The 27,895-nt window shown below is 43.3% G+C and overlaps 1 long non-coding RNA gene across 1 annotated transcript in view; it reads right to left on the reverse strand.

The window, feature by feature from the left end:
* Window positions 1-25,301, reverse strand: part of LOC145542533 (uncharacterized) — a 130,615-nt gene extending 105,314 nt beyond the window's left edge. Inside the window, exon 1 of the long non-coding RNA XR_014079910.1 lies at window positions 25,172-25,301. This is a non-coding gene — a long non-coding RNA (uncharacterized LOC145542533). The remainder of the gene's footprint in view (window positions 1-25,171) is intronic.
* Window positions 25,302-27,895: the final 2,594 nt, after the last annotated feature.

Genomic DNA, 27,895 nt, shown 5'->3' on the forward strand with positions numbered 1-27,895 from the left:
TGTCTAAATTTGAGAATCAATCCCAGGCTATCTCTTGAACTGAACAGAATGATATTCTTCTCAAAGAGCTTTGGGCAGGAAAGCAACCTGGGCAGAAGAAAAACTACTGAAATGCAGGAACAGAGATGCAGATATAGAGAACAGACATGGGATGGGGGAAGGGAAGGGTGAGATGAATTGGGAGAGTAGCGTGACATGTGTAAAATAGATAGTTAGTGGGAAGCTGCTGTATAGCACCAGGAGCTCAGCTTGGTGCTCTGTGGTGACATAGAGGGGGGGAATTGAGGAGGTAGGATAGGAGGGAGGTTCAAGAGGCAGAGGATATATGTATACACAAAGCTTATTCATGTTGTTGTACAACAGGAACTAACGCAACATTGTAAAGTAGTTATCTTCCAATTTAAAAAAAAAAAAAAGGAACAGAATAATAGATTAATTTAAAATGGCATACCAGAACTTAATGTTCTACTCATTGTACAGAGCCAACTGGGACAGCAAACTGTTCTGTAGACCACAGAGATGGTCAGCACACCATTGCAAAACAGGCTAATCAGAGTCCCCTGCAGAGACCACATGTCCAGATGGTTCAAGGAAACACCAAAGAAGACTTGCTTTCAGCAGTATGGTCTAATTTGGCAGCTTCACTGGATGCCTCTGAGCTAAAAGTTACTTGTTCTTGTTCTTGTTCTTGTTCTTTTACCTTGTAGCCACTCTTCTTGTTGTTCTCAATGTGCGACAATCTCTGCCCCACCCCTACGCCCACCCAGAGCTATCCTCTGCATTTCTGCCCTGCTCTGTGCTCTCAGAGGCTGGGCCCTAGAGACAGCATTTACAGTGGGTGTGTGGCTGGGTTTAGCCACAATGAGGACAATGGTAGGAGATCAAAAGATCAGGAATTTTCTTGCCATACCACCTTCCTGCTTCAGCCTGCTTCTGGGGACCTGACTGCACCCATATCCTCCCACAGCTCTTGCCAAGAAGCTTCATTTCCCTACCCACTTCCTACAGGGCTCCAAGGACACCATGCCCCACACCTTGTCCTCAGTCCTGGGGACGGAAGCAGCTGCCCCGCAGATGCTCCTCTGTGGGAGCTCAACATTCCTTGTCCTTCCCTTTAAGAAAGGGAATCCTATCCTCACCTTCTGAAGCAGCACCTTCAATAGCATCTCTGCACTGAGCCATCTAAGACAAGTTCTGTTTCCTGCTTGGACCCTGCCTGCTCCAGGCATACTCAGCTCCTAGCTGTGACTCAAATACTCTAAGCAGGACCCTGTCTCAGGGTCCTTGCATCTCCTTTTCCATTTCCCTGGAATGCTCATCTCCCAGATTTCTGCTCAGCTCACCTCCTTGCCTCCTTCAGGTCTCTTTTCAAATGTTACCCAATCAGAGATGCACTTCCTGACTACCCCTGTAAAATGGCAACCTCTTCTCATCCCCTTGCACTTGTCACTCTTCGCTTCTCTTTCCCTGCTCTGATTGTCTTCATAATCCATTTTATCATTTGACATACCATATAGTTATTGATGGGGCTTCCCAGGTGGTGCTAGTGGTAAAGAATATACCTGCCAATGCAGGAGACGTAAGAGATGCCACGGGTTCAATCCCTGGGTTGGGAAGATGCCCTGGAGGAGGGCATAGCAACCCACTCCAGGATTCTTTCTTGGAGAATCCCATGGACAGAGGAGTCTGGTGGGCTACAGTCCATAGGGTCACAAAGAGTCAGACATGACTGAAATGATTTAGTGCGCATGCACACATAGTTATTGATTTGGGGTTTTTTTGTCTCTCTTCCCAAGCCAGAATGAAACCTCCTTTATAGTTCATTACTAGACTTAAACAGTACCAGGAAAGTGATAGGTATTCCATAAACATTTCTTGAACGAATAAATGTATTGTGTAAGTATTGCTTAACTCTTTCCTTCATAACTTCAGGCTTTGAACTCTGTGTGCAGATTTTTTCCAGAACTCCCTCTACACCAACTTAGAGAATAATTACTGAGTATTTCACAAGTGCTTGGATCTGTACTCAGAGATTCTAGGTGCAGCATTAAGAGAAATCAAGGCACAAAAGGAAAATAATTCCCAAATTCCAACAGCTACCAGGATTTGGAATCTAGAGATAAGCTTCCAAAACTTGGAGGAGGGTACAGGAGCAGTCTATACAGCCAAAGAAGGAACGGATCCCTTTAAGAGACAGATCAGGGATGGGTGGGACTGGGCCAGAAAGAGGAGGTAAGGGTAAGTGCTTAAGGGAATAAGCCACGTGGTATGGCCAAAGATTTTTGTCCCTGCAGAAGAAAGGACATTTCTTTTCATCCTTTTTTAAGAGAAATTCCAACCTCCCTCGTATTACTTAAGCAACACCTTACTGCAAGCCCTTCATCTTCTGAATAAGGAGCCTTGGGAACTTGTACCTCCTCCTTCACAAGAGTCTAGAAAAATTCAAAAAGGAGAAAGTGATCATCTCAAAATGAAGCCCTGTTGGTCCTGAAGGAAACGTAAGATTTCATTACCTTCATTCATTCTGACCCTTCTCTAGCAAACACTGAGAAGTAACTTAGAGGTTGTAAGACCTGGAATCTTGGACTCACCATGACCTGACCACACACACACCGTATAACCCTACAGACTCCCTGCCTCTTCTCACCTAGAGCCAAGCTGGACCCCTGACCATCCTTGGTCTTTACTAATTTTAGCCATTCTAATAGGAGTGCAGGGGTATCTTATTATGGTTTTTCATTTCTCTAACAACTAATGGTGGTGATTAGTGGTTTAGTCGCTAAGTCACGTCCAATTCTTGCGACCCCATGGACTATAGCCCACCAGGTTCCTCTGTCAATGGGATTCTTTAGGCAACATCACTGGAGTGGGTTGTCATTTCAGCATATTTTCACATGCTATTTTTAATCTGTGTATCTTTTTTGGTGAATTGTCCAAGTTATTTGCCCATTTTTAATTTCATTATTATCAAGTTTTGAGATCTTTATATTCTATATCATTTCAGTTCAGTTCAGTCACTCAGTCATGTCCGACTCTTTGCCATGAACCGCAGCGCACCAAGCCTCCCTGTCCATCTCCAACTCCCAGAGTCCACCCAAACCCATGTCCATTGAGTCAGTGATGCTATCCAACCATCTCATCCTCTGTTGTCCCCTTCTCCTTCTGCCTTCAATCTCTCCCAGCATCAGGGTCTTTTCAAATGAGTCAGCTCTTCGCATCAGGTGGCCAAAGTATTGGAGTTTCAGCTTCACCATCAGTCCAGGACTGATCTCCTTTAGGATGGACTGGTTGGATCTCCTTGCAGTCCAAGGGACTCTCAAGAGTCTTCTCCAACACCACAATTCAAAAGCATCAGTTCTTCGGCACTCAGCTTTCTCTATAGTCTAACTCTCACATCCATACATGACCACTGGAAAAACCATAGCCTTGACTAGATGGATCTTTGTTGACAAAGTGATGTCTCTGCTTTTTAATATGCTGTCTAGGTTGGTCATAAGTTTCCTTCCAAGAAGTAAGCATCTTTTAATTTCATGGCTGCAGTCACCATCTGCAGTGATTTTGGAGCCCAGAAAAATAAAGTCAGCCACTGTTTCCCCATCTATTTGTCATGAAGTAATGGGACTAGATGCCATGATCTTAGTTTTCTGAATGCTGAGCGTTAAGCCAACTTTTTCACTCTCCTCTTTCACTTTCATCAAGAGGCTCTTTAGTTCTTCTTCACTTCCTGCCATAAGGGTGCTGTCATTTGCATATCTGAGGTTATTGGTATTTCTCCCGGCAATCTTGATTCCAGTTTGTGCTTCCTCCAGCCCAGCGTTTCTGCATATAAGTTAAATAAGCAGGGTGACAATATACAGCCTTGATGTACTCCTTTCCCAGTTTGGAACCAGTCTGTTATTCCATGTCCAGTTCTGACTGTTGTTTCCTGACCTGCATACAGCTTTCACAAGAGGCAGGTCAGGTGGTCTGCTATTCCCATCTCTTTCAGAATTCTCCACAGTTTATTGTGATCCACACAGTCAAAGGCTTTGGCATAGTCAATAAAACAGAAATAGATGTTTTTCTGGAATCCTCTTATTTTTTTGATGATGTAACGGATGTTGGCAATTTGATCTCTGGTTCCTCTGCCTTTTCTAAAACCATCTTGAACATCTGGAAGTTCACGGTTCACGAATTGCTGAAGCCTGGCTTGGAGAATTTTGAGCATTACTTTACTAGTGTGTGAGTCTACATTTTGATGAAATAGAACTTATCAGTTAGTACTTTTATGGACCATGCTTTGCTGTCATAGCTAAGAAACTTCCACCAAACCCAAAGTCACAAAGGTTTTCCTTTTCCTCCTGTGTTTTGGAAATTTTTCTGTTATCTAGTTAATTCCATTGTGATCAGAGGAGATACTTTGTATGATTCCAGTTCTTTTAAATCTGTTAAGATTTGTTTTATGATCCAGGATATGGTCTATCTTGATGAATGTTCCATGTGTTCTTGAAAAGAATGTGTTTTCTGCTGTTACTAGGTGGAGTGTGTGTAAATGGCAATTGTGTCCAGTTGGTTGATGGTGTTGTTCAGTTCTTCTATATACCTGCTGATTTTCTGTCTACTAGCTCCATCAATTATGGAGAGAGGACTTGTGAAGTCTCCAGCTATATATGTAGAGCTGTCTATTTCTCTTTTAAGTTCTGCCAGTTTGTTCCTTCATATATTTTGGAGCTCTGTTGTTAGAGGCAAAACACTTAGGATTGGTATGCCTTCTTTATGAATTGATTATTTTTTCATTATGTGATAATGAATGTAATGTGTCTCTTTATCACCAGCAATTAATTTTTCTATGAGACCTACTTTATCTCAAATAGCTGCCCCATGCAGGGTTTTTTTTAGAATTTCTTAATTTTACTTTTTTTTTTTTTTAGTGAAAATAGCTTTTTTTATTGAGATACAATTGACATATAAGATTATATTTGTTTCAGATGTATAACATAATGATTCCATATATGTGAATATTGCAAAATGGTGACCACAATAAATCTAGTTAAACTCTTTAGCTCATATAGTTAAAGTTTTTTTTTCTTGTGATGAGAACTTTTAAGATCTCCTCTCTTAACAACTTCCAATTGTACAATACACTATTATGAACTACAGTCATAGTCACCATGCTGTGCATTACATCCCTATGACATATATCTTATAAGTGGAAGTGGGTACCTTTTGATCCCCTTCACCCATTTTAAATTAAAATGTATTTATTTTTAGTTGGAGGATAATTGCTTTACAATTTTGTGCTGGTTTCTGCCATATATCAGCATAAATCAGCCACAGGTATACATATTGTCCAGGCTTTGCATTCAATGGGAGACACAGACTAGAGTGTGCTTACTCCATCTTACCCAAAAAAGAACACTCTTCTGTAATGTTTTTAAATGGGAAAAAAATTATATTTTAATTTTTCCCATATTTTTCTAACTAAAAATAATAAGACAAAGCAGCCAAAACATTTGCCTAACCTGGATTTGTCCTTCAGAAGAATGGGGTCCCATGTCGCATGACTCAAGATTATTTGATAAGGACTCTAACTAAATTCTAAGTAAAACTTCATGGAACTAACAAAGAATGCAGTCACTTCTGGGGTGTCTGAATTGTTTATTGGTTTATTAAAACATAGCAGTTATTCACCTGTGTTCCTATTTTCAAGAGTCAGGTAAACCCTGCCCTGGGAACAGCAAAACCAACCTTAACTGGATATGAATGGGGCCACTGCACCTGAGTGGTTAGGTAGGACTGACGTTCCCTCTTCCAGAAAAGAATTGTAACAGTGGTTGAGTACTTCTGTGTACAGGCACTTTACCAGACACTGTTCACACGTTATTTAATCTAGGGTCCTCACCACAACCAGAAGATTGGTATTACTTGCACCGTTTACAGTTGAGAAATCTGAGTAAGTTTAAGGCACTTCCCAAGTTCCCAGAGCTACTAAGTGGTGAGACCCAATTTGAGTCTAGCTCCAGTGTCTTTACTTCTCTCACGCATTATGCTGCCCCTTGGGGGAAGTATTTACATCTAATTACTCTTTGTACAGCTAAGATTTTACACCCAGTAGATGCCATAAATGGATTCATTACTTCAATAACAAACACTAGCCTATATCTTATTGGGGTTTTTTCTCCTTTTCTTCCTGTCATTTTCTTTGCTCCCCACTGTGTCCTCCAAAGGGACCCTGAACTTCTCAGAAATCTGACATCTAACATCTGGTCAGTTAGAAACATTGGAATGATTGGCTAGATTTTTCAGTTTCCGTCCAGATGCTGAGCATGGTGGAGACACTACAAACCCTGTCTAGTCCTTCCTCTGTGCCTTCCCACCACAGCCAGTGCTGGGATCTGCATACAACCAGCATCTCATAAATACTGCCAGCTGGTCCAGGACTTGGCCTGTCCATGCTTCCTGTTTCTCTGCTCCTGGGCACCTGCTCTTTTATCTCACTTTCCCCACGCCTCTGGAGACCCTACAGTCAACTCTCTAAGATTCTATAAAGGGGATTCTTGTATCTGATGAGATACTGGGTGTTGTGACCTTTGAGGCTGTTTCACATGCTAATATTCTGTGCCCCTGTGATTCTAGGAAAGTAGCATCAGCTGATGGCCAGCTGTTGTGAAGAGCAAAGAGACATGTGAAAAAGCTGCTTTGTGAATGAGGAAACGTCAAGCAATGTGCTTTCTTTGACCTATGAGCCACCGACCATACTAAGAAGTAGCTCTCAAACTTTAAGGTGATAAGAATTATGTGTGTGCTTGACAAAATGCTGATTCTCTGGCCTAGCTAACAGATGCTGAATCAATAGGTGTGCTAGGGCACAGGATTCTGCAGAGTTGTTTTTTTTTTTCCTGGTGCAATTTATTTATTTATTTTTAATTGGAGGACAATTGTTGCACAATACTGTGCTGGTTTCTGCCATACATCAACATGACTCAGCCATAGGTATACATATGTCACCTCCCTCTTGAACCTACCTCCTGCCTCTCACCCCTCCCACTCCTGTAGGTTTGAGCTCCCTGTGTCATACAGCAAATTCCCATTGCCTATCTATTTTATATATAGTAACGTATATGTCTCAGTCCTACTCTCTCTATTCATCCCACCAGGATTCTGCAGTTTTAACAAGTGCCCACAGGTAATTCTGATACAGGTGGATCATAGCACACCTTAAGAAATCTTGACCTAAAAGAAAAGTGTTAGTAGGTTTGCCTTGTTTTACACACACTTAGATCAGCAGACGCCGTTTCGATCCCTGGTGAGGGAAGATCCCCTGGAGGAGGAAATGGCAACCAGCTCCAGTTCTTGCCGGGAAAATCCCATGGACAGAGGAGCCTGGTGGACTATTGTCCATGGAGTCGCAAAGAGTCAAACACAGCTGAGTACAGTACCACTGTTAGATCAATAAGCTCTCAGCGTAAGTGGGCTGAGGGTGGTTCATTCTAAACATAAGTGTTTTTGCCTAAATTAAGAAACAGAATATCAATAATAGTAATAATAACAATAGCTATGGCTTGCCTGAGGATTAATGATGCTAGCACACATTATCCGTTTAATTCTCAAACCTTGTCTGGACAGATGCTACTGTCCACATTTTAAAGAAGACAAAATGGAAACTTACGGACAGATTTACATCTCAGTTGGTATTTGGCTAATCTTGCCTGGAAAATCCCATGGACGGAGGAGCCTGGTAGGCTGCAGTCCCTGGGGTCACTAAGAGTCAGACACGACTGAGTGACTTTCCTTTCACTTTTCACTTTCATGCAATGGAGAAGGAAATGGCAACCCACTCCAGTATTCTTGCCTGGAGGATCCCAGGGATGGGGGAGCCTGGTGGGCTGTCATCTATGGGGTCGCACAGAGTCGGACACGACTGAAGCGACTTAGCAGCAGCAGCAGCAGCAGCAGATTTGAGCATAGGCTTATGTGAATCCAAAGACGGTACTCACTCCACGCTTCCTCTCCTCCCAGTAATGACTTTGGGGAAAAAGAAGACTCATTACTACATATAAGCTCTGCTTGGTATCAGCCTACCTCTCTTAAAATTAGAAAGAAATATGTTTGCTCATAAAGAAAAACCCCTGACAATGAGCCCAGGGGAAGTCGTGGAGTCTTCCATTAAATGTCTTTAAAGCATAAAGAACTCAATTAAGCTTCATCCTTCCTGAAGGCAGAGAAACAAAAAAGATGGCCCCTCCAAGTCTTTTCGGGGGGCAAGAATTCCATTAAATGCTGCCCTCTGCTAAATATCTGTCTCCGAGCTCAGGGACTTGCTGCAGTCAGCTTGCAGCCTGTAGGTGCAAACATCTGGAAGGCAGCTGTTTGATTTTGTAGGTGCCAGAGGACACACAGCTGAGCTGCACAGCTGAGGGGACAGGGGAGGAAATGTCTTACATTGATGTAGCACCTTCTGATGCTCCCCAAGCCCCCTTTAACGGGGAAGTGATGGGGGGATAGGAGGTGACTGGAGGGCCACCAGCTGTGGAACAGCTGCACAGGGGAGCATTTAAGACCGGGACAGGAAGTGAAACGCAGAAGGGCAGTCAGTCTCAGGGAGAGGTCGGAGGGAAGTGGAGGGGAACGGGGCTAAATCTTCCTGCCTGAGGCTGCTCTGCGGAGGGCCTGGTTAAACTCAGACACTGAGGACTTTCGCTTCCAGCTCTCCTAGGGGAGGTATAAGGAGGAAGGGGAAAGAGCATTTTTCTTTCATTAAAAACCAAGGGTCATACAGACCATATCAGCGTGCGCCACCATTTCATATTCTGACCTGAAAATGGCTATGGGTTCAAAGAGCCCACCAACTCTCACATGGGCAAGAAGTAGCCTCAGTTTTCTTCTTTTAAAATCTATTTGTATCATATTCCAAGTCTCTAACCTACCAGGTGGGGGAAAAAATCAGCTTCCATTCTCATAAGAGTTTTCTCCCCAGAATTGCGCCAACACTGAAGAGGCCCATATGATTGTAGATAATGGATTCAGCTGATACCTGATGGGATGTCCCTTGTGCCAGCCTGGATAGTTCCTATAGATCCAAAGTCCACTGTGCCCCGACTCCAGCCTCCCTAGGTCCCCAGACCACCATTCCCTCCAAGACAGCCTCTTCTCAGGACACCACCAGGACCCTCCTTCCCAGCTTACCTGTGGATGTCTACACCCTGCCTGCCACTGTCTAAGACATTTGCCTCCCTCCTTTTTGCCTCCCACTTCCACTGAGAAAATCTCCAGGTGGTTTTATTCATTTACAAAAAATAGAGACTTTGATTTCAATATGACTTCTATAATCCATTCTGCAAGGAAAGGAATTAATAAAAGATAAAACTTAACATAGACTTTTTATGTGTTAAGCACTGTTTTAAGCACATCATATATGTTCACTCATTTAATTCTCACAAAATAACATGAAGTGAGTCCTAGGGTCATCCCATTTTACAGACAAGGAAAGTGAGGCACAAAGAGGCTAACTTTTTTAAAATTAATTTTTATTGGAGTATAGTTGCTTTACAATGTTGTGATTGTTTCTAATGGTACAGAAAACTAAATCATACTTATTTTATATATATAGAATACATACATATAACTCTTTATTCAAAGGCACACAGGTGGGCAGTGGCAGAAGTAGAGTTTGAAACCCAATCTGTCTCTATAGTCTGTGATCCATGTTATAAACTCTACTTCACAAAATTTACCTCTTTGAAACTGGAAAAGGTAGAAATACAGATTAAAACAAATGCAAATTAACATTTCAAAATTATTTTCTCTCACTAGGAGGTAAGTGAATAAGTTTCCTAGACATGGCTTAGATACTCACCCAGTACCTCTGAGATACTAAATAAGCTTGTGTGTGTGCATGTTAAGTCCAACTTTGTGACTCTATGGATTGTAGCCCACCAGGCTCCTCTGTCCATGGGATTCTCCGGGCAAAAATACTGGAGTGGATTGCCATGCCCTCCTCCAGGGGATCTTCCTGACCCAGGGATCGAACCTGCATCTCCTGCATTGCAGGCAGATTCTTTACAGCTGAGCCACTGGGGAAACCCACTATGTAAACTTGAAAAATGAAAGTGAAAGTGAAAATGAAAGTCACTCAGTCGTCTCCGACCCTTTGTGACCCCATGGACTGTACCAGAATACTGGAGTGGGTAGCCTTTCCCTTCTGCAGGGGATCTTCTCAACCCAGGGATCAAACCCAGGTCTCCCGCATTGCAAGCAGAATCTTTACCAGCTGAGCCACCAGGGAAGCCCTTATAAGCGTACCTATGCTCAAATGCTACCAGCAAAGATATAGGCAAGGGAAGATTTTTTTTTAATAATGGAAAAACAAATTCTGCCTCAAAAAGATTAACCTGGAATAGACCAAATATTAAACCAGAAGTAACTAATTTACATTGAGGAGAAGGGTAAAAAGTTTCAACAACAGCAAAATGGTGACTGAGTTCAATTTCAAAAAAAAAAATAAATAAATTTACATTTCTAAAAATCTGAGTGAGTGATGTTTTTGCCTGGTGTATATGTTCTCTATCAGCTAGTAAGGCAGAAATGTTTTAGGAACTTCTACAGATGGGGATAAGGAGAGAGGACCCAAAAATTTCAAATATAACTATCAGATGGCAACATATTTTCCATCATGAAAAGTAAATCATGTTTCTATATCACCATCCTTGATCTCTCTCCTGATCTCTGCTCAAAGTTCTTGGTCATTTGAAGGCAACGTGGCACAACCCCAATTCTTATTCTTCTTCCAAAACTACCTCCACTCCTATATCCTCCACCTGAGTGTAAGCATTACTGTCTTTTCAGTCTCCCAAGCCTGAAACCCACAATAAACTGTGGAAAATTCTGAAAGAGATGGGAATACCAGACCACCTGATCTGCCTCTTGAGAAACCTGTATGCAGGTCAGGAAGCAACAGTTAGAACTGGACATGGAACAACACACTGGTTCCAAATAGGAAAAGGAGTATGTCAAGGCTGTATATTGTCACCCTGCTTATTTAACTACTATGCAGAGTACATCATGAGAAACGCTGGGCTGGAGGAAGCACAAGCTGGAATCAAGATTTCTGGGAGAAATATCAATAACCTCAGATAGGCAGATGACACCACCCTTATGGCAGAAAGTGAAGAAGAACTAAAGTGCCTCTTGATGAAAGTGAAAGTGGAGAGTGAAAAAGTTGGCTTAAAGTTCAACATTCAGAAAACTAAGATCATGGCATCCGGTCCCATCCCTTCATGGGAAATAGATGGGGAAACAGTGGAAACAGTGGCTGACTTTATTTTTCTGGACTCCAAAATCACTGCAGATGGTGACTGCAGCCATGAAATTAAAAGATGCTTACTCCTTGGAAGGAAAGTTATGACCAACCTAGACAGCATATTAAAAAGCAGAGACATCACTTTGCCAACAAAGGTCCGACTAGTCAAGGCTACGGTTTTTCCAGTGGTCACGTATGGATGTGAGAGTTGGACTATAAAGAAAGCTGAGCACCGAAGAATTGATGCTTTTGAACTGTGGTGTTGGAGAAGACTCTTGAGAGTCCCTTGGACTGCAAGGAGATCCAACCAGTCCATCTTAAAGGAGATCAGTCCTGGGTGTTCATTTGAAGGTCTGATGTTGAAGCTGAAACTCCAATACTTTGGCCACCTGATGCGAAAAGCTGACTCATTGGCAAAGACCCGGATGCTGGGAAAGATTGAGGGCAGGAGGAGAAGGGGATGACAGAGGATGAGATGGCTGGATGGCATCACCGACTTGATGGACATGGGTTTGGGTGGACTCAGGGAGTTGGTGATGGACAGGGAGGCCTGGTGTACTGCAATTCATGGGGTCGCAGAGAGTCAGACACGACTGAGTGACTGAACTGAACTGAACTGAAGCCTGAAACCCAAGAGCCAGACTGTATTTTTCTTTCTCATCATCGCTCAGTGGTGCCCAACTCTTTGTGACCCCGTGGACTGTAGCCCACCAGGCTCCTCTGACCATGGGGATTCTCCAGGCAAGAATACTGGAGTGGGTTGACATGCCCTCCTCCAGGGGATCTTCCCAACCCAGGGATCAGACCCAGGTCTCCCACATTACAGGTGGATTCTTTACCATCTGAGCCACCAGGAAAGCCCCTCAGCCTCTAGTACCGATCGTTTTTTGAAAACTACTGACCCATCTTCCCAGATAGCTTTCAATTTCATTTCTTCTCCATCCCTACTTCTACTGTAGTGAGTTCAGGTCCCCATTACTCTTACCTAGGTGTTTCTCCACCAACTAAGGCTAGTCTCCTGGACTCCTTTCTCTTCTTCCTCTAACCCCAACTCTTTTTCACTGCTACCATCATCTTATGACTATGCTCTCTCTCCCATGGTTTCCAAAAACCTATAGTAGAAGCTCAGGTGTCCTCATTGGCTTTCAAGGTTGGCACAATTTGGTCCCAAGACCATCTTACTAATTTCACTTCCTTCTCCTGAACACCACAGACCCTCTGTTGCAATCCACCAGACAGCCACAGTTCATGCAAAATATCCCTTTTTTTTTTTCCTGTTCTGTTGTGTTTGTTTGCATGTGTCATTTACTCCCCTGGGTTCACTTCTCCCCTTCCTCTGCCCAAAGCACTTCTACATGGCTTTCAAGAATCATGGAAACATGTACATTAACACATGTAAAGTAGATAGCCATTGGGAATTTGCTGTATGACTCAAGGAACTCAAACCAGGAACCTAGAGGGGTGGGATGGGGTGGGAAGTGGAAGGGAGGCTTAAGAGGGAGGGGTATATGTATACCTATGGCTGATCCATGTTGATATATGGCAGAAACCAGCACAATATTGCAATTATCCTTCAATTAAAAGTAAATAAACTTTTTAGAAAGAATCAGTTGCCATGTCATCTCTGTGATGACACCTCCCCCACTTGCCTAAGCAACTTTAGCATCTTGCATACAATCCCAAAAGTTGCATTTAAACACAAAGAAAGAAATACAGTCAAGCTGGATGTATTCTGACCCCAGGCTATGAGTTCCTGTACATCCCTAGTAATATAAATTTGCCTAGCACACAGAGGAAATTCCAACTTTCTTCAGTGAATAGTGAGTGTAATAGTACAAAGCATTTTTATTAAACACAGTCTCATTTTATCACATTAGAAGTCAGCACAGAGTATGCTCAGGAGGGCAGAACATCTAGCATTGAATCTTAGCTCTACTTGCCTGCTTTCTTATCTTGAGCAATTTACTTAAACTCTTTATGACTCAGCTTCCTCATCTGCCAAGTGGGATACTATTAGCACAGACTTCTAGGGGTTGTACAGAGGATTAAATGAGTTCTATGTGTGGAAGGCACTTAAAATAATGTCCAGCTGATAGGACTCAATAAACTATGATTACTATTCTCATAATATGATTACTTTATTACTTTATAAAGATTATTTACAAGATATCATTACTAAGACCTCTCTCACATTTAAAGCCCTTTGCTTTAAATGGTTTGGAATCTAAAACTGAGGAAATCAAGCACACAGCTTTCTCATTTATAATATACTCCATTTGTCAGTGTTTTAAAACAAAGGTAAAAAGCATTTCTTCATAAGACCTTTCTTGCTAGTTTCTCCCTGTGACTTGCCTGCCAGTTCCAGGAGACAGATACCATGTTTATTCCCTGCCTGTTTACTCAGTTTCCTTTCCACTCTGGGTTTCTCACAGCAAGAAACCCATAGGTTTCTCCATGGACCTAAGAACCTCCTGGGGAACATGTTAAACAACAGAGCCCCAAGGTACACTCAGATTCTGGCTCAGTAGATGTGGAACAGAGCCCCAGCATCTATTTTTACAACTCCAAAACTGATTGTGTTATAAATGGCACATGCTCTTCCTCCTTGGAAATACTGCCGTGCTAACTCCTATCCAAGACCAAGCAGGGGAATGAGCAGTCTTTCAGAATCTTCCAGAACAAAAGGAGGAGGTGAGAGCAGTCCCAACAGCTGGAAGGCACGTATTGCAGCATCTCTTTATCAGCAGTGTTGCTAAGCCTTCTGTCAGCACTTCATAAATAATCACCAAGATAATAATAGCTAGAATAAGTGGACTGAAATTAAACACAGGAGAAGCAGAATCACAGTTGGAATGTGAGCTGGTATAATGATCTGGGGGAGGGAAGTCCTGACTCTCCTTTAGGAGAGCACTACAGAGGCCTCAACTCCTCACTAACCACAGGACTGAGAGCAAACAGTCCTGTTGATGGTGATAGGGATGCAGCAGGCGCCATATAGCACTACCCCCATGGGATACTCGTGACTCCTTGGGTGACCTCACTGGACTCGGATAGGACTGGTTCTCCCAGGACTACTTCACACCCACTCCCTCATTCAGGCATCAAAGACCACCGCCCACCCAGAAGTCTCTCACTTCTCTCCAACAGCCCTTGGCTCCCCTTACTCCCATTCAGTCAGCTACTATTTAAGTTTCCAATATGTGCAAGGTACTAGGCTAGAAAGAGAAAGATCATCAAATGAGACAAAACTGTATCTTCTGTAGACTTAAAATCTCTTTGTGGAGTGCAAAGACATGATTCCTGAAATAAAGCAAGGGAGAAGAAATGGTGTATATCCTGGCTTCTCTCTTCTAGTTCCCCTAGATCCAATCTCCACCTGTTCCCTGCACTGTGCTCTAGAGAATGATGTCTCGAGATTGCAAGAACCCCAGTCCCTCTGGCTCCCTTGAGTTCAACTATTGGGAGTTGACAGTAGGAGACTGGAGGGCAGGCAGTGCAAGCCTAGATATTTGTCCCCCAGGTCGCCCTTCCTGTCCAGGGGGTTGGCAGTGGCTGCATTTTCCTATCTAGAGACAGAGCTGCCGTTTGGAAGCCTTCTCTCACAGCCACCATCTCACCAGGTCCCAGCAATTACACTCTCCCCAGTACAGTCAGACCTCATTGCTTTATGCTTCACTTTCTTGCTCTTTGCAGATAATCACAGTTTTTACAAATGAAGGTTTATGGCAACCCTGCATCGAGCAAGTCTAGTAGGGCCATTTTTGCAACAGCATTTTCTTAATTTATGTGTCAAATTTTGATAATTTTATCAATATTTCACACTATCTTTGTTATTATTATATTTGTTACGGTGGTCAGCAATCTCTGATGTAACTACTGTAAATGTTTTCTGACTGTAATTACTGACTGCCCCCATCTAAAACAGAAAACTTTACTGATAAATGCTGTGTGTCCCGATTGCTCCACCAACTAACATTCTCCCATCTTCCTCCCTCTCTATTCCTTGAGACTGAAAAATATTGAAATTAGGCCAATTAATAACCCTATCATGGCCTGTAAGTGTTTAAGTGAAAGGAAAGAGTCATATGTGTGGCAGCGGCAGGAGCATGCGTGCTCAGTCATGTCCACCGACTCTTTTCAGTCGCATGGACTGTTGCCTGCCAGGCTTCTCTGTCCCTAGAATTTTCCTGGCAAAAATACTGGAGTGGGTTGCCATTTCCTACTCTAGGAGAGCTTCTCAAACCAGGGATCAAACCCACGTCTCTTGTGTCTCTTACATTGGCGGATGGATAATTTACCACCGCACCACCTGGGAAGCCATTAGAGTCATACATCTCTCACTTTAAATCAAAAGCTAGAAATTATTAAGCTTAGTGAGGAAAGTATGTCAAAAGCCAAGATAGACCAAAAGTGAGGCCCCTTGCACCAAACAATTAGCCAAGTTGGGAATACAAAGGAAAAATTCCTAAAGGAAATTAAAACTGCTTCTCCAGTGAACACATGGATAACAAGAAAGTGAAATACCCTTATTGATGATGTGGAGAAAATTTTAGCAGTGTGTATAGAAGAACAAACCAGCCACAACGTTCCCTTAAGCCAAAGCCTAATCTGGAGCAAATTTCTAACTCTCTTCAATTCTACAAAAGCTGAGACATGAGGAAGCTGCAAAAGAATAGCTTGAAGACAGCAGAGTTTGGCTCATGAGGTTTAAGGAAAGAAGCCATCTCTATAACATAAAAGCACAAGGTGAAGCAGCAAGAGGGGATACAGAAGCTGCAGCAAGTTATCCAGAAGATAATTAATGAAAGTGGCCACACTAAACCACAGATTTCAATGTAGATGAAACAGTCTTATATTACTGGAAGATGCCACCTAGGACTTTCACAGCTAGAGAGGAGAAGCCAGTGCCTGGTTTCAAAGCTTCAAAGGACAGATTGACTCTCTTGTTAAAGGCTAATGTGCTGGCGATTTTAATTTGAATCCAGTGCAAATTTACCATTTGCAATCTTAGGGCCCTTAAGAATTTATGTTAAATCTACTCTATCTGTACTCTATCAATGGGACAACAAAGCCTGGATGATAGCACATCTGTTTACAATATGGTTTACAAAATATTTTAACCCACTGCTTGGAAAAAAAACTCCTTTCAAAATACTACAGTTCATTGACAATGCACTTGTTCACCCAAGAGCTTTGATGGAGATGTACCACTCCTCATGCCTGCTAACACAATATCCCTTCTGTAGCCCATGGATCAAGGAGTAATCTTGACTTTCAAGTCTTAGCCTTTAGGAATTATATTTCAAGGAATTCCCTGGCTGTCCAGTGGTTAAGACTTGGTGGTTTCACTATCAGGGCCTGGGTTTGACCCCTGGTCAGGGAACTAAGAGCCTGTGAACCATATGGCAGAGTCAAAAAAAATGAAATATCAATACATAAAGCTATAGCTGCCATAGATACTGATTCCTCTGGTGGAGCTGAGCCACGTAAATTGAAAGGAAAGGATTCACCACTAAAGGTCATTAAGAACTCTCATGATTCATGAAGTGAAGCAAAGTGAATGTCACTCAGTCGGGTCCAACTCTTTGCAACCCCATGGACTATATAGCCCGTGGAATTCTCCGGGCCAGAATACTGGAGTGGGCAGCCTTTCCATTCTCCAAGGGATCTTCCCAACCCAGGGATCAAACCCAGGTCTCCCACATTATAGGTGGGTTCTTTACCAACTGAGCCACAAGAGAAGCCCTCATGATTCATGGGAAGGGGTCAAAATATCAATATTAACAGGAATTTGGAATAAGTTGATTTCAACCCTCACTGATGACCTTGAGGGGTTTAAGACTGCAGTGGAGGAAGTAACTTAGTTAATAAAACAGTGGTAGGGTTTGTGAGGGCTTCCTTCGTGGCTCAGATGGTAAAGAAGCTGCCTGCAATGTGGGAGACCTGGGTTTGATCCCTGGGTTGGGAAGATTCCCTGGAGGAGGGCATGGAAACCCATTTGTGTTCTTGCCTGGAGAATCCCATGGACAGAGGAGCCTGGAGGGCTACAGTCCGTGGAGTCACAAAGAGTCAGACAGGACTGAGCAACTAAGTGTAGCATAGCATAGCATAGCGTTTGTGAGAGTTAACTCCAATTATGAAAAAGTTTCTACTGTGCATAAAATGCTATCAAACAGCATTGCATGCTACAGAGAAATTGTTCATAAAAGGAAGAGTCAATGGATGTGGCAAACTTCACTGTTGTCTTATTTTAAGAAATTGCCACAGCCACTCCAACTTCTAGCAACCACCACACTGATCAGTCAGCAGCCATCAATATCAAGGCAAGAACTCCCACACCAGCAAGAAACTTACAACTCACTGAAGGCTCAAATGATAGCATTTTTTAGAAGCAAAGTAATTTTTAATTAAACTTGAGCATTGGTTTTCTTACTGCACACTTAATAGACTACAGCATAGTGTAATCATAACTTTTATATGCACTAGGAACTCAAAAATTCATGTGACTCTATAGTGATATTTGCCTTATCTTTCAGTCTGGAACCAAACCCACAATATCTCCAAGGTGTGCCTTACCTTGTGGATCAGCCACTTCTTACCCTGTAACGCCAGTGCTTCAGCATCCCTCACTGGTTTCGCTTAACCTATCTGCAGCAATGTCAATAGACTTGTCATTAAACTCACTTGGGCTCCTCTTTTTGAATATATCACCTGTAGCAGATACTGCTGGTTCTCTGCTCACATACACGAGGCACACACTATTCCCACGGGTGTCTTCTTGCAGCAAGGTCTATATGCTCTCTCTGCCACAAGAATATGCTTGGCCTACACAATGGTTCATACCCCCAAGAGCAGTCTTCAACAAATGATAAATGACTGTTGGTTAATAAGTAAATGGCCCAGCTTCCTAGACCTTCAAGACAACTCTGAAATGTGTTCTACACCATGCCCCAGACGTTCCCAGTAGGGTTGAGCTCCACTTCCCATCATGATATTCTGCTCATCAACACACTCAATATTGGCTTCCTCCCCTTCTCTATCTCACTTTCCCCAGATGATCTCACCTGGGATCATCTTCACCCTCACAAAAAAAATTAATAAATAAAACTACTTTCACTCAAAACCTGGCTTCTGGATCAGTTTCTAGAAGGGCCTAACCTAACATACCATATTTTTCTTTCTGGGAGTATGACTAATGCAAGATCAAAGTTTATTAAGTAAACTACTACAGAATAGGATTGTGTTGATCACTCTACATATGTTTTCTTAACTAATCTTCATGAAAATAATGTTTGGAAGATACTTTTGGTAACTGTATCTTGTAAGTAATAAAACTGAATCTCCAAGAGGTTAAGTTGCCCAAAGTCACTCAACTAACAGTTAGGTGGCAGAGGTGGGATAGGAGGCCAGCATTAGCAGTTAAGTGCAGGAAGAGATGCCTGACATCTCTTTTCCATCAGAGTTTAATTCAACAGAAGGGTTGAATGCAAAGCTAAATGATGTCTAGGAACCATGGTGGTCATAGAAGCTTATAGGAAGGGATGTACAATCCCAATAGTCCTTAGTAAAACTTTTAGATCCTGACTTACTGCCCTCATGCTACCTCGCTCAGATAATGATGATCTTTCCCATAAAATCCTTGGCACAGCTCATTTGGCCACTATGTACATAACCTTCTTTCTCCACAAGTAGATACTAAACTTGCACATTTCTGAAAATATCCCTATAGGGGACAGAACAAATGGGATGAGAGAAGGGTGGGCAGAAGACCCACTTCACTCAGGTCCTCTAAACTCCCTCTGCTTCTCTCTTCTTTTGCTGCCATTGCTGCTTTGTCAGATTTCTAAGACCACAGATTGGACTCCCATGTGGAAGCTGCTGGAAGCATTGCTGGGGACAGGGATTCTGGCAGACTTTGCCCTCCAGTAAGTACAGATGTGTTTCCATGGAGCACAGCTGTGTGAGAACGGGAAAGGAACGCCTCCTCCTTCTCTCTTCCATTCAGCCACCATATAAATTAACAGAAGAAGCAGCAGTCTGGAAACTGACAAGCCAGATTAGGAAGGGAATGGTGAACACATGATCTCAAAGGACCAAAGGTTCTGAAGGCTGAGAGGCTCTGGAGATCATCTTGTGCAAACTCTGCCTCCATGCTGCATCTAAAGTCACTGCTGGTAAACAGCTTCCCTTTTCATTAAGGAGACACTACAGCCCAAGCAAATGCCTTTCTGAGTCTCTGATGGTGAGGCACTCCATGCATATATCTAACCTAGCTTTTCCAAACAGAGCTCAGAAAGATTAAGGCATCTGTGAAATTTTATGGGTGAGGGGGGCATCTCTAAGTCCACTGCAAAGAGGCAAGGAAACAACGGTGGATCCATACAGTGCCTTCAGGAAGATAACTACTCTTTTGCCGAGGAAGAGTTGAGACTTTCCTTAGATGTTCTCTGATGGCCATCCAGTGAACCTTCCATTTTTCAACTTGTACCCGTCAGGGAGTCTCCCATGCTACCTGACACCTAATGAATATTCAACAAAAAATGATTTTAATAAAATTGAATTTAAATCTTCTAATCATATGAGTTGTCCATCTCTGTATGGAGGAATAGAAATGAACTTCCAACACAAAGACATTCCCTAAGGACAAGCCTCAGGGAAACTGGTTACCACTGTACCTCATTGTAAATGGGCAGAAGTGAAGGTCTCCTTGGTCACTGGAATGAAAACTGGTGAAGTTTTATTCCCCTATTGTCTTCTTTGCACTATGTCAAATAGCAGCACAAAATTTATAGACTTCTCAGATGAAGTAAATTCCCCAAGGTCACCCATTTTTTTGGCTGGAGATCTCTTCTTCCCCCATGAAGAAATATGGGTTCAATCAGGCCAGAAGATTGGGCTATGAAGACAGGGTGTGGGAAACTTTGGTAACTCTTGTAGCAGGGATCACTTTTATTCTACAAGTTGAGTGCAAAATGTTGCCACATTTCACATTTTATTCCATCCCCATCACATTTGGAGGAGCTCCCAAGATGGTGCTGAGGAAACAGGCTAAGGATGCAACCTCAACTAAGATTCATTCAAAGGCAGGACCCTGTATTCATAACAGGAACATAGGGGTCTTTCCCTGAGGCCCCCAAGGCTCAGCTTTGGTGTTCAGACCCTGGTGCCCCATGCTGCTCAGTAGAGGACCTCAACTCTCAGTCCCTGCCTTGAAATTGGACATACACAATTCTCCAGTCCTGCTGGCAGGCTCACCCTACACATGATCCCTGGGCCACTCTTGGCCCATTGGCCCTCAGATCCATTCCCCACCATTTCCTGTCTGACTAGGTCACATAGATTGACTTTTGCAGGTTGTTTCCAGAGTCCTCTGTTCACTAGCTTCCAGTGAACTTATCTCAATATGAAGCACTTTGAGATTAGACAGAAGGTAGAAATGAGACTCCAGGTCTTGCTCCTTCTTTCTCTCTCTGCTTCCTAGGGAAGCATCTCCAGCAGTTGCAGCATCTCCTCTATGGCCAATCTGCCTCATTTGAACATACCCTCGTAGTCTCTGCCTCACAGAGTAGGTGTAAAGACCATGTAAGTTAATGCGCATAAAGCACTTTGAACAGTACCTGCCACATAGTAAGTGCTCAATAAATATCAATCAAGTCACCACTAGAATGAATACTCTAGGAGGACAGAAATCTCTACTTTGTTTTCCATCAAAACAGTCCCTGGAACACACTGGGCACCTGCTAGTATTTGTTGAATTAATAAATGGAATGTTCACTGCGTGGGAGTCACAGTATATCAGTCCAGTTCCCAACAGGAAACAAAAGGCACAATCAAACTGGGATCATCTGAGATGGGTTTAATAAAAACACTATTGATGAAGATGTGGGCTGAGTGTAAGCACCATTATTACCCCTAAATTTGAAGGGTCAAGGGAAGTTAGCAGTTATCAGATCCCACAGAGAATATGTGGAGAGGACCATCTGACAGAAGTTGTGACCTTCAGTCAGAGTTGGTCCCTCATGGACCCTCAGAGAGAAAGTTGGGGCAATAAATACCCAGTTCACTTTCCTTTCACTCTGATCTTCTGGTGGGAGTCCCCCCATAGCCAGGCCAATGGGAAACCAGAGGAAATGAGAACCCATTGTACGGTCCTTAGCCTCCAGAGTAGAGAAGGAGAGCTCATGAATCTGGAGGTGCAAAGAGATGTTATTCAGCCCAACTTTATATGAACTATGTCACCTAATCTTCACAATAAATTTATAAAGTAGAAACGTTCATTATTCCCATTTTAGATGAAGAAACAATGGCTCAGAGAAATTAGGTAATTTCCTTAGGAATGCATAGCTTACTGCATGAGTAGGGCAGGGTTCAAGGCCAAGAAGTCTTACTCCAATCTATATCTTTAACTACTACCCCATCTCTATTTTGCTTGAAGAGATTCCGGAAAGAGGCAGTTAACACCTTGAACCCCCAACAGTGAACCACCACCCTCATTATCCTGTGTGTGTTTGTGCTTAGTCACTCAGTTATGTCTGACTCTTTGTGACCCTTTAGACTGTAGCCTGTCAGGTTCATGTCCACGAGATTTTTCAGGCAAAAATACTAGAGTGGGTTGCCTTTTTCCTCCCCCAGGGGATCTTTCCAACCCAAAGAATGAACCCACGTCTCCTGTGTCTCCTGCAATGCAGATGAAGTCTTTATCCACTGAGCCATCGGGGAAGCTCATCATTATCCTATGAGTTCATTTCTTATCTACCAAAAACCAGTATTCAATGACCTCTTGCCAATATGTTTTCTCTCTTAATCATGCTAAGTTTCTTCATATTTCCTCAACCATTCTAGAGGTAACTTTCATGAAGGAGAAAAATAAGTTCAGTTCCCATAATCAGAGTTCAGTAGGGAAACTTAGAGGCAAGGTCACCTGACCTATTCTGCCATCTAATGCTTACACACCTGGAGATGGTCTCTTGATCTCTGTAGCTATGTCTGCGATGAGGAACTCCCCACTCAATCCAGGCAACTCTGACAATGAAAACATTCTCCCTCAGGACCTTAATGGCATACATTTTTATTTTCACCTCCTGATTCTCTGTCTGCCCTCAGGAACTATATAGAGCAAATCCTATCTTCTCTTTAGATGGGTCTCCATAGAGTGTTCACATCTCTGACCCCCTCTCTAGTTGACTCTACTCTTTGATTATTAATGTGTATCTCTCAGAACTGAAACACTGCTTCTGGATTTATTCTTCTTATACCCAGCCTTCTTAAAGATCTGGAAGGTTAGGTCCAAAGAAGTGAAGCAAGACTTCCTGGAAGTCCCATGGACAGACACACAACCCATGTTATCTGCTGAGGCCCACAACTTGGACTGAGGGCAGCCATGGAATCCTCCAGGGTCCCACTTTCTCCTCTGCCCACCTGCAGCTTCTACATTTCATCTGCCTCCTGTTTGCATACACCACTGGGGGGATGGAGTAGGCAGAAGAGAGATTCTGTGGGCCCCCATAAGGGGTGGCCATTGTGGGAGCCAGGAGAATTCTATTTCCAGCCACTTCATTTGCACAAGCAGGGGATCTGGACAGCCAGCTGGACTTGTCCAGGATGTGAAGCTCTGGAAGATGCCAGATTGTTATCATTGTCAGATACAATTTCCTCCCACTGCCTCTGCCCCTCCGCCAGGCCCGGGGTGTCCATCTGTTTATGGAAACAGCAAGGTCCCGGCTGGGTATTTTTAGACAGAGCCTTTGTTGGGCAAGAGTAACTTCCCACCAGAGCCCTGCTTGTCAGCACCATCCAGCTTCTCTTCTTCATGTATCTGTTGTAAAATCTCTAATAATATATAAAACCACAAAGTCAGGGCTGAAGACTCCTCGGAATGTGGTGGGTGCTGACCTTTTTCCCTCACCTCCTCCAGCAAGGGTGGATTTTCCTGTTTTGATTCGCTTCTGTTTTTGTTTGTTTTTGTTGGAGGGTTTTTTTTTCTACTCCTGTCATTATTTTGAAAAGAGAATAATGTACAGCTCCTCCCACCCTCATTGAAAAATAAGTTTTATTTGAGGACTTCCTGGGGAATTAGAAATTGCATGGCATGCTTGTGACAGCCAAGTCAGGGGAGGAGAGAAAACCAAATGAGGGGCAAGGGGAAATGATTTTACAGTGTTGACACTATCAGGTCAATAATAGGCTATCTGGTCAATTTGGCCATCAAATACAATCATCATTTTACAGATGAAGAAACTGAAGCACAACAAAAGGAAAAGAGATCATGGCAATTCCAGAGCATGAAGAACCCCAAAAAAGTAAATGATAATAAAGTAACTAAGGTATTATTAATCCTAGCTCTGCCATTTAGGGTGCAGGATGAGGGTGTGAGATTATTGGAGATTCTGATAAGAATTTGAGATGGGTGGTCTTAAGGTATAGGGGATGACTTTAGAATAAAAAGATCTGTAAGTGGCAGCCTGGCAGAGCATGCTTCAGACTGTGAGTGTCCTTGGACAGGGGAGAGAGGAGAGGACAAAGGCAAATGGCAGCAGCCTCTTTGGAGAGAAGAGCCTTAGGAAGGAGAGAGGATGGGCAGGAGAATGAAAGGCTGGTAACACTTAACAGTAGCACTTAACAACACCAAGCTTAAGAAATCAGCTGTGATGGGCCTGAGATATTTTCATGATGGTTTATGCAGAATCCCATCAGATGTTAAACTGTGTTATTAGCCAAACAGCTTTGGAAAATTGATTTTAAAATTTCTCATGAAAACAAGCCATGGTGTGTACCTGGCTCCACACTTAAACTATTGGTAGAAAGTTTAAACAACTTAAATTTTCAAAGACTTGACTTCCATCAAATCTACATAAATAAGCGTTCAGGGGAAATGGAATTGACATGGAACTGGCACTGGGAGGATGGATCCCAGCTCCAGGTCAGCCACTAACTCACCACAACAGCATATGGGGCTGTGATTTTGGCTCTTGCAGCCTCAGTTTCCTCATCTAGAAAGTACAGGACCTGTTCTTTAAAGTTTTTTCAAGTTCTTCTTCTTTTAAAACATATCCTTGTCTTATCTAAATTCCAACAGTAAGTTGGCGCTGTAGTTCAAGTCTCCCAACTAGCATTCAAATTGTATTTATTATTTTCTAAGACATAATGAAATAAAAATAGAACTGGAGCAGTGAACAGCAGATAAATGTATAGGCCCTGGACTCAGAGAGCCTGGCCTGGAAACCTGCCTCCATCACACACCTGCTCCACAGCCTTGGGAAAGTTTTAACCTCTCTGGGCATTGGTTTTCTCATCATAAATACAGACGCTGGGAGTACTCACCTCATGAGGTAGTTGTGAGAATTTAAAAAGTTAATGCATCCAGAGCCCCTAGAGCCTGTCATATACTGAGAAATACCTGTTAGCTATTAAAACGTATGCTGCCATCCAAAATCACCTCATACACCACAAAACTTCTGAAAACAATAAACTTAGGGTGAGTTTTAATCCATTAACAGAAGCAAATGTGGAGAGAGAGGGGGATGTAACATGGACATTACTCCAGCTGCACACTTAGGATTTGGGGATTAGGGGTGTCAACTCACATAGTTCTTCAGTACTCAAGCCCACTGTCTTCCCTGTACATCTTCAGAGAGACTTGGGCTGCTGGACACTGGACAGGCAGGCAACACTCATCAATGGGCTTCCAGAGAAGTGGGGAGTGAGGACTGACCTGGGAATCAGGATACTGGCTCCACAAATACTAGTCATGTGACCACAAACCATCAGTTCCACTCTCTAGCACCAGCTGTCCATTTGCCAATCAGGAGAATGGGATGAAAAATCTCTCTGGTTTCTACTGGCTAACACAGTACATGTCTGGGACCGGGCCAGTTTCTCAGCAAGTTTGCTTACCTTTCTCTGAGGGATTACAGGGGCATTTCTGAGCAGGCTGCAGAAACTCGACCACAGAAAGGAACTGCATGAGCCCCCCACAGATCTCCAGATTTCCTTCTGATTTGATCCAGGTCCTTGCCCTATGATTGGAGCTAGGGAGAGGTCACTGGGTATTTTCTAGGGATCAGCAGAGTCATCTGCTCGTTGGCCTTTTTCCAGAGGACGTGAGGACAAATAGCATGCATTCCCCTAGGAATGCCACCAAATGGAACTTTACCCAACCTAATGGTGACCTACAATCACTGTATGTTCTTGCACAGTAGTGGTGCTTATTAAAATGCATATTCTTGAGCTCCCTTGGTGGTCTAGTGGTTAAGAATCTGCGTGCCAGTGCAGGGGCACAGGTTCAACCTCTGGTCTAGAAAGAACCCACCTGCTGTGGAGCAACTGAGCCCACTTGCTGCAACGACTGAAGCCCACACGCCTAGAACCTCTGCTCCACAACAAGAGAAGCCACCTCAACAAGGAGCCCACACACCTCAATGAAGAGTAGCCCCAGCTTGTCACAACTAGAGAAACCTCACACATAGCAACGGAGACCCAGCAACAGCCAAAAATAAATAAATCTTTTTTTACATGTAGATTCTTAGGCCTACTTTGAACTTACCAAATCAGAATTTTCAATGAAAAGACCAGGGAATCTGTATTTTTAACAACTTCTCTTAGATAATTCTGATAAAGACTCCTATTTAAGAAACTAGCTCCAAAGAGTACTAAAGTATATGGTCATCCCTCTCTCAGTGGAAAGATAGAGAGAGTTGGTTGAGTGGGGCTTGGCCATCAATGGATGGCCCATTATACACGTGTGGGCCGAGCAGAAACCAATATGGCCCACTCTTTTCTCAGGGGCATGCAGTGTGTAGATATGAGAGAGTAGGGAAGACAGGCCCTCAGACAAGTAAATAAAATACAACTCAGTAGTAGCTTCCCAGGTGGCACAGTAGTAAAGAACCTGCCAGCCAATGCAGGAGACACAAGAGATGCAGGTTCAATCCTTGGGTCAGGAAGATCCCCGGTAGTAGAAAATGGCAACGCACTCCAGTATTCTTGCCTGGAGAATCCCCATGGACAGAGGAGCCTGGGGTCACAAAGAGCCAGACATGACTGAGAGACCTAACTAGCACACACGAAGAGAAATGGTTAAATAGGATGGACTATTAGGGAAAGCAGTATAGCAGGGAGGAAAAAGCATGGCCTTTGGAAATACATAGTCTTAGGTTTTAATCCCCAGTCCACTACTTACCAACTGTGGATTCCTGTGGGCCTCAGTTTCCTAGTTTTGTAATGTGAACTGAATACTCGAAGACTCATGAAAAGCAAATAAATGACTTTCCAGCATAGAGCCTGGCACAGAGCAGATCTTCAGTGACCTCAGCTCTTTCCTTCTTGCCCTGAAATTGCTAATGATACTCTGTCTGCCAGGATGCCACGGAGACAAAAATGTAATCTTATCAGAAGTTATCCTTAACTTCAGTTGTCAGGGATAATGACATATTCATCTAGTTGCCTGAGAAAAGAGGATTTTGTTTTATTTCCCATTGTTAGGCTGAAAATAAGACTCCATTCTCCGGGGATCTTAGGGCTATTTGTTTTGTGTCTTCAGAGAGCTCTGGACTCCTGGGAGTGGCATGTCCTGCAAACAGAATACCCTGCTTTCCCAGTGGGAGCGTGGTCCTCCAGCCTGCTCCTTCCCAACAGAGGAGTCCAGCATGGTCTGGGACAGAGGCCAGCATCTCCTCTCTAGGGGACACGTCAGTTTGAGACATGAAGACAAATGGCCAGGTTGTTTGTTTGCTTGCTGTTGGCCGAGTCTACTGTTTCCAAAGTGCTTTCCCACGCATGACCAGCGGCTGGATGATATCAACGTGAGGGTGGCGATGGCATCTAAATGACTCCCCGACATATCCCCCAAGTGTTTGCTCAAACATCACCTTCTTGGTGAAGCCTGTCCCGACCACCCTGTGAACACTATAATCTGTCCACATCCCAGCACTCCTCTTCTTCCTTAAGCTGCCCCATTTTTTCACATTTTCTTTTCTCCTGTGCAGCAACCATGAGAATGCCCCCAGAAGATATCCAGCTATGCGGGTTGGGGGCAGCTGGCCAAGGGCCTCAGGTGTCTGACTCAAAACCCATTGCTGCATTAGTGCTGAGACCACACCTTCCACAGGTGGTCCCCAGCCAATGACCAAGTGTGTCAGGGAGACAGCGGGACTCCTGATGTCTGGCTTTGGCTTGAGTCAAATCTGGTCAAACCAGGAGGCTTCACCCCCAGCCCCTAAACTGGCACAGCGGTCCTGTGGGTCTGCCAAGCTTTCTCTGGCAGCCTCCCTACTTCCTCTTACCCAGGCATTTCCTCTAAAACACTCCTCGCAGGTTCAGTTCTGACTTTGGTGTTTGCTTCTAGAAGACCCAGACTAACACCCTATAAACACTGATCTACTAATATGCCAAATCCTCTATTTATTTTATTTATTTTATTTTCCACCTCCACCCACAAGCAGGCAGGCTTTTTTTAATTATCCTGTTTTTTGATGTATCTGAGGCACCTAGAAGGTGACATGTGATTAACATTAATTAAGTAAACAATGACCATTTTATAGTAAGAAAATGAGCCTCTAAGAGGTTAAGTGACTTTCCCAAGTGGCTCAGCCAAGAAGTGATGAAGCTGGAATTCTGGGC

The sequence above is a fragment of the Giraffa tippelskirchi genome, chromosome 3 (assembly GCF_054371585.1).
Source record: "Giraffa tippelskirchi isolate mGirTip1 chromosome 3, T2T-mGirTip1v1.2.pri, whole genome shotgun sequence".
In the NCBI taxonomy this organism is placed as follows: Eukaryota; Metazoa; Chordata; class Mammalia; order Artiodactyla; family Giraffidae; genus Giraffa; species Giraffa tippelskirchi.